Here is an 8,072-nt window from a genome sequence, read left to right on the forward strand (position 1 = left end):
GGCTGCAGTCCATGGGGTTGCTAAGAGTCGGACACGACCGAACAACATGCCACTAGTCTGGCACAGTGAAGAGACATGAGAAGTGTAGAATAAGTGGGAGGCCCCAGGCAGCCCCCTCCCCTCCCTCCTCCCCCCGCCCCAACCGTTTCCCACGAAGGGATGGGGCGGGGTCTGCCGGCCTTGTGGGCCGCAGGTGAAATACCACTACTCTCATCGTTTTGTCACTGACCCAGTGAGGCGTGGGGTGGGGGGCTGTGGGCGAGCCCCAAGGGGCTCTCACTTCTGGTGCCAAGCACCTGGCTGGGCGCGACCCATTCCGGGGACAGTGCCAGGTGGGGAGTTTGACTGGGGCGGTACACCTGTCAAATGATAACTCAGGTGTCCTAAGGCGAGCTCAGGGAGGACGGAAACCTCCCGTGGAGCAGAAGGGCAAAAGCTCGCTTGATCTAGATTTTCAGTAGGAATACAGACCGTGAAAGTGGGGCCTCATGATCCTTCTGACCTTTGGGGTTTTAAGCAGGAGGTGTGTCAGAAAAGTTACCACAGGGATAACTGGCTTGTGGCGGCCAAGTGTTCACAGCGACGTCGCTTTTTGATCCTTTGATGTCGGCTCTTCCTATCATTGTGAAGCAGAATTCACCAAGCGTTGGATTGTTCACCCACTAATACTTTCACTTTCACTTTTAACTTTCGTGCATTGGAGAAGGAAATGGCAACCCACTCTAGTGTTCTTGCCTGGAGAATCCCAGGGATGGGGGAGCTTGGTGGACTGCCGTCTCTGGGGTTCCACATAGTCGGACACGACTGAAGCGACTTAGCAGCAGTCAGTAGACCACACCTTGAGTCACAAATCAAATCTCAGTAAATTTCAGAAAATTGAAATCATATCAAGCATCTTCTCCCACCACAACGCTATCAGACTAGATATCAATTACAAGAAAAAAACTGTAAGAAACACAAACACATGGAGATTAAACAACACATTTCTAAATAACCAACAGGTTACAGAAGAAATCAAAAGAGAAACCAAAAAATTTCTAGAAACAAATGACAGAGAAAACACAACAACTCAAAGCCTATGGGATGCAGCAAAATCAGTTCTAAGAGGGAAGTTTATAGCAATACAATAGCACCTCAAGAAACAAAAAACACATCAAATAGACAACCTAACTTTATACCTAAAACAACTGGACAAAGAAGAACAAAAAAAACCCCAAAATTAGTAGAAGGAAAGAAATAATAAAGATCTGAGCAGAAATAATTGAAAAATAAATGAAAGAAACAGTAGTAAAGAATAATAAAACTAAAAGTTGGTTCTTTGAGAAGATAAAATTGACAAGCCTTCAGCCAGACTCATTAAGAAAAAAGGAAGACTCAAATCAACAAAATTAGCAGTGAAAAGGGAGAGTTTACAACAGACAATGCATAAATACAAAGGATTATAAGAAGCTATTAAGAACAACTATTTGGCAATAAAATGAATAACTTGGAAGAAATGGACAGATTCTTAGAAAAGTTCAACTTCTAGGACTGAACCAGGAAGAAATAGAAATTATGAACAACCCAATTACAAGCCCTGAAATTGAAGCTGTGATCAAAAAATCTCCCCCTCCCCCCCGCAAAAAAAACAAAAAAACAAAAAAAAAACAAACACTCAGGACCAGATGGCTTCACAGGAGAATTTTATCAAACGTTCAGAGAAGAGTTAATGCCTATCTTTTAAAACTTCCAAAAAATTGCAGGGGAAGGAACACTTCCAAACGCATTCTATGAGGCCACCACCATCCTGATACCAAAACCAGACAAAGACAACACACAAAAAAAGAAAGCTACAGGCCAATATCACTGATGAACATAGATGCAAGAATCCTCAACAGGATTTTAGCAAACACATCAAAAAGCTCATACACCATGATCAAGTTGGGTTTATTCCAGAAATGCAAGGATTCTTCAGTATACGCAAATCTATCAATGTGGCACGCTATATTAACAAATTGAAAGATAAAAACCTCAATAGATGCAGAAAAAGCCTGACAAAATTCAGCACCCATTTATGATTAAAACTCTTCAAAAAATGGGTATAGAAGGAACCTACCTCAACATAGTAAAGGCCATATATGATAAGCCTACAGCAAACATTAATCTCAACGGTGAAGAACTGAAAGCATCCCCCCTAATATCAGGTACAAGACAAGGGTGACCACTTTCACCAGTATTATTCAACATAGTTCTGGAAGTCCTAGCTACAGCAATCAGGGGAGACAAATAAATAAAAGGAATCCAGATCAGAAAAGAAAAAATAAAGCTCTCACTGTCTGCAGATGACATGATACTGTACATAGAAAACCCTAAAGACAGTATCAGAAAAAACTAGAACTAATCAGTGAATTTAGCAAAGTTTCAGGATACAAAATCAATACACAGAAATCACTTGCATTTCTAAATATTAACAATGAAAAATCAGAAAGAGAAATTAAGGAATCAATCCCATTCACGATTGCAACAAAAAGAATTAAATACCTAGGAATAAACTTATCTAAGGAGACAAAAGAACTGTACACAGAAAACGATAAGACACTAATGAAAGAAATCAAAGACTACATAAACAGACGGAGAGATAGTCCATGTTCCTGGGTAGGAAGAATCAATATTGTGAAAATGACCATAGTACCAAATGCAATCTTCAGATTCAATGTGATCCCTATCAAATTACTAATGACATTTTTCACAGAATTAGAACAAAAAATTTCACAATTCATATGGAAACACAAAAGACCCCGAATAGCCAAAGCAGTCTTGAGAAAGAAGAATGGAGCTGGAGGAATCAGCCTTCCCAACTTCAGAGTATACTACAAAGCTACAGTCATCAAGACAGTATGGTACTGGCACAAAACAGAAATATAGACCAATGGAACAAGATAAAAAGCCTGGAAATAAACTCATGCACCTACGGGTACCTTATTTTTGACAAAGGAGGCAAGAATATACAATGGGGCAAAGACAGCCTCTTCAGTAAATGGTGCTGGGAAAACTGGACAGCTACATGTAAAAGAATGATATTAGAACAATTCCTAACACCATACACAAAGATAAACTCAAAATGGATTAAAGACCTAAATGTAAGACCAGAAACTATAAAACTCTTAGAGGAAAACATACGAAGAGCACTCGATGACATAAATCAAAGCAAGATCCTCTATGACCCACCTCCTAGAGTAATGGAAATAAAAACAAAAGTAAACAAGTGGGACCTGATTAAACTTAAAAGATTTTACATAGCAAAGAAAACTATAAGCAAGGTGAAAAGACAACCCTCAGAATGGGAGAAAGTAATAGCAGATGAAGCAACTGACAAAGGATTAATGTCCAAAATATGCAAGCAGCTCATACAACCCAATGCCAGAAAAACAAACAACCCAATCAAAAACTGGACAAAAGCCTTAAACAGACATTTCTCCAAAGAAGACATACAAATGGCTAACAAGCACAGGAAAAGATGCTCAACATCACTCATTATTACAGAAATGCAAATCAAAACTACAATGAGATATCACCTTACACTTCTCGGAATGGCCATCATCGAAAAGTCTACAAACAATAAATGCTGGAGAGGGAGTGGAGAAAAGGGAATGCTCTTGCACTGTTGGTAGGAATGTAAATTGAAACAGCCACTATGGAAGATGGTATGGAGATTCTTAAAAACACTAGGAATAAAACCACCATATGACCCAGCAATCCCACTACTAGGCATATACCTTGAGGAAATCAAAACTGAAAAAGATACATGTATACCATTGTTCATATGCAACACTATTTACAATATCTAAAACATGGAAGCAACCTATATGTCCATCAACAGATGAATGGATAAAGAAATTGTGGTACATATACACAATGTAATATTACTCAGCCATAAAAAAGAATGCATTTGAGTCAGTTCTGATGAGGTTGATGAACCTACAACCTATTGTACAGAGTAAAGTGAGTCAGAAAGAGAAAGATGGAGAAACAGACATAGAGAACAGACTTATGGACATGGGGGAGGGGAGGAGAGGGTGAGATGTATGGAAAGAGTAACATGGAAACTTACATTACCATTTGTAAAATAGGTAGCCAACAGGAATTTTCTATATGGCTCAGGAAACTCAGACAGGGGCTCTGTATCAATCTAGAGGGGTGGGATGGGAAAGGAGATGGGAGAGAGGTTCAAAAAGGAGGGGATATGTGTATACCTATGGCTGATTCATGTTGAGGTTTGACAGAAAACAACAAAATTATGTAAAGCAATTATCCTTCAATAAATAAAAAGAATGAAAGGATTCCTTAATCCACTGAAAAATGACTGCCTCTTGTCTTTAAAAAAGAGTTTTTGCTTTTTGAAAATGAGAAACTGTTAATTTCTTAATTTTATTCCCAGGGGTTTTCCAAATTTCAGACATTTTTTTTTTGTGAGTGAGTCTGCCCAGAATTCAGAAGGCTACAAGCAAAGGAAGGAAAGCTACAGAGAAGCATCAGTTTTGTCCCAGGGCTTTGCAATGAAAGTGCCACCTGCTTGTTTTTGGGGTGACTACACCCTGTCTTCTCCAGGCATTGTGGTTTCTCCTGTAAATGTAACAACCATTTGTCTTTCTGACAACATTTCATTGTCAGGGAGTTTCTTTCTAGATAGGGATCTCTGAGCTAAAATCTCAAATTATATGCATCCACCCACCTTTATATTATAATTACTCTTTTGGGCTTTTAAAAAATAACTACATACATCAACAGTTTCACAACTGCTTAAGTGAGTGGTAAGATTAGTAGGAAAATTCCTAGAGAAATCATGCTGGTGACCACAGTTATTAAAGTGCACATTGTTAGAATGTGTGCATGTTTTCCTAACCGCTGGACCACAAAGGAATTCCCATAAAATGTTTGTATGTTGTCAGGAAGGCACCAAAGTTTGAAGATTTCTTCAACATGATAGTACTGACTTGGCACTTCAGAACAAAAATTAGGGGCTTTGTAGTAGACTGCAGTCCATGGGGTTGCTAGAGTCGGACGCGACTGAGTGACTTCACTTTCACTTTTCACTTTCATGCATTGGAGAAGGAAATGGCAACCCACTCCAGTGTTCTTGCCTGGAGAATCCCAGGGACGGGGAAGCCTGGTGGGGTGCTATCTATGGGGTCGCACAGAGTTGGACACGACTGAAGCCACTTAGCAGCAGCAGCAGCAGCAGCAAGGGGGTTGCCTTAGCTTTATGCTGCCTACTTTGGGATTTCCCCTGTAAAGAACATCATGCAATATTTTGAGTGGACATTAAATTTTCCCTTTTAAGAACACAGATGAAATTACATTTTGTTAGCTGCTTTATTAGGGCTTCCCTGGTGGCTCATATAGTAAAGAATTTTCTTGCAATACAAGAGACCTCGGTTTGATCCCTGGGTTGGAAAGATGCCCTGGAGAAGGGAACAGCAACCCACTCCAGTATTCTTGCCTGGATAATGCCATGGACAGAGGAGCCTGGTGGGCTGCTTTATCAAGTCTTTATATGATAACTGCTGCTCTTGCTAAGTCGCTTCAGTTGTGTCCGACTCTGTGAGACCCTATAGAGGGCAGCCCACCAGGCTCCCCCATCCCTGGGATTCTCTAGGCAAGAATACTGGAATTGGTTGCCATTTCCTTCTCCAATGCATGAAAATGAAAAGTCAAAGTGAAGCCGCTCAGTCGTGTCCGACTCTTAGCGACCCCATGGACTGCAGCCTACCAGGCTCCTCGGTCCATTGGACTCTCCAGGCAAGAGTACTGGAGTGGGGTGCCATTGCCTTCTCCTAGTTATCAACAATTCTTTTCTTTATCGATTTTAGTTTGGTCAAATATTTCCCAGAGTAAAATTAGAGGACAGGATATTCCTGCACATATATAAATTAATTTATAATGGAACAATACACATATTAGACTATTAGAACTCAGAAAGGCAATGGAAATATTGATATCACTAATGAATAAACTATTTGGTCCAGGAGATGACGTGATTTGTACATTCTGGTGTGTAGGGCTAGCAAATTTCCTTAGGTTATTTCTGGACCCTTTACCTTAATTTCTAACTCAAATTAGCATTATATAAGTGATCAGACAGTTCATAGAGCAGCACTGACACTGTGAATAAATTGGGCTTGCTATCTCCATTTCAGATCCTTTCTAGCTATCTATCTTTTTGGTCAGATGAAAGACAGGACTTGGTTTAACAGCTCACTTTAGTAGAAGGGATGAATTTGCCTAGGTCTAAACCAAAGTTTCGGAGAAGGCAGTGGCACCCCACTCCAGTACTCTTGCCTGGAGAATCCCATGAACGGAGGAGCCTGCAAGGCTGCAGTCCATGGGGTCGCTGAGGGTCGGACACGACTGAGCGACTTCACTTTCACTTTTCACTTTCATGTATTGGAGAAGGAAATGGCAACCCACTCCAGTGTTCTTGCCTGGAGAATCCCAGGGACTGTGGAGCCTGGTGGGCTGCCGTCTATGGGGTCGCGCAGAGTCGGACACGACTGGGGCGACTTAGCAGCAGCAGCAGCAAACCAAAGCTTACTTACTCAGTTAGGCCCAAAATTTCCATCTATACCAGTGATATATATAATACTACTTTTGTTGATTCATCACTTTTAACAGAGTACTTAAGCCTTTTTATTGTGCTGGTGTTTAAATTACACCTTTATATGCTCTCAGCATTCAGACTAAATAAACAATTTCATCACTGAGGTCTCTTTAGAGATAAAATAATTATTACCTTTTTCTTATGACATGTGTTTATTGTAAACATTTGAAAAACTATGTTAAAATAGAAAAAAATCACTTGATATGAGAGAATCATTTTTTTGGATAAAAAAGAAAATTTGTGTTTGTTCTTAATCTATAAATAGTAAATAAATGCTTTTTACAGAAACTTTATTTTTTTTTTTTTGGCTATGTCCCATCTTAGTTTCAGCTTGCAGGATCTAGTTCCCTGACCAGGGATCAAACTTGGGCTCCCTGCATTGCGAGCTCCAAATTTAGCCACACGACTCACCAGGGAAGTTTTTTCACTACTGAAATTTCAGATAATACTTATAATCAAAATCAGTTTAAAAATTAATCTAGACATCATGTAAAGATAGTCATTGTTCTTATTAAAATGAAAAAAAAGATAGTCATTGTTATATTCTCATTTGTGTTTGTTTTTCTATATGTGTATATTAAATTGGTATTTGATGATTTTCAGATCTAAATAATATCAAAGTAATAATTTAAAAAATACAAGCACCATAAATAAAAATCCAAGCAAGCCTCATGCTTGTTTCAACAGCAAATATACTGAAATTGGTCCTACACAGAGAAGACGAGCATGACCTCTGCCAAGAATGACATATAAATTTGTCAAGTGTTCCTTATTTTTCAGTTATGCAAGATAAGTATTACACCTCAATCAAGGTGGAAAAAAAGTGCAAGCTTATATATTTTCATAACAAGACTGGACTTACATGACCTATGACAGTGAAATAATCCCTTCTGACATGGTGCAATTGCTATAGCTATAAACGCAGGTGTCGTGGCAGATGTTGGCTGCCGAGGCTCCTGGGCTGCTGAGAGAACACTTGTCAGCTTTGTTTATGTGGGTGAGGCACTCTGCTGTGTGCTCCACGCCCCTGCTTCATTGCAAGATTCACCTGAAGGCAGGATGCTGTCTTCCTTCCTGACCTGACTCTCTACTTTTGAATTGCAGTAGAGTTGGATCATCATGTATTCTGTCTTCCTCCTCACCTCACGAGATTTGAATAAGAAGGAACCTCTCCCTGAAATTACGAGGATATTAACAGAGGCCTCTGAGCAGAAAGCATTTGGCTTTCATATCAGATCGAAAAGAAAGGAGTCGTTGGAGAGGCAATAATTCTAGAATCGAGGAATTTTAAAAATATGAGGATTTCCTCTCAGCCTTGTATTATTCAACCAATAATATGTGTTGCTTTTAGAATGAGGAACTTAACACTAGAAATGGAAAACTTAAGGCTGGCTGTGAAGGCCAAGGTTTAGGGGACTTTTTTGCTAACCCTTTT

The 8,072-nt window shown here is 39.6% G+C and overlaps 1 non-coding gene across 1 annotated transcript; it reads left to right on the forward strand.

The window, feature by feature from the left end:
• Positions 1–7,312: 7,312 nt before the first annotated feature.
• LOC112586342 lies at positions 7,313–7,414 on the forward strand. The gene has a single exon (XR_003110801.1). It is a non-coding gene; the product is annotated as a U6 spliceosomal RNA (small nuclear RNA).
• The last annotated feature ends 658 nt before the right edge of the window (positions 7,415–8,072 follow it).

Source organism: Bubalus bubalis, chromosome 7 (genome assembly GCF_019923935.1).
Source record: "Bubalus bubalis isolate 160015118507 breed Murrah chromosome 7, NDDB_SH_1, whole genome shotgun sequence".
Taxonomy (NCBI): domain Eukaryota; kingdom Metazoa; phylum Chordata; class Mammalia; order Artiodactyla; family Bovidae; genus Bubalus; species Bubalus bubalis.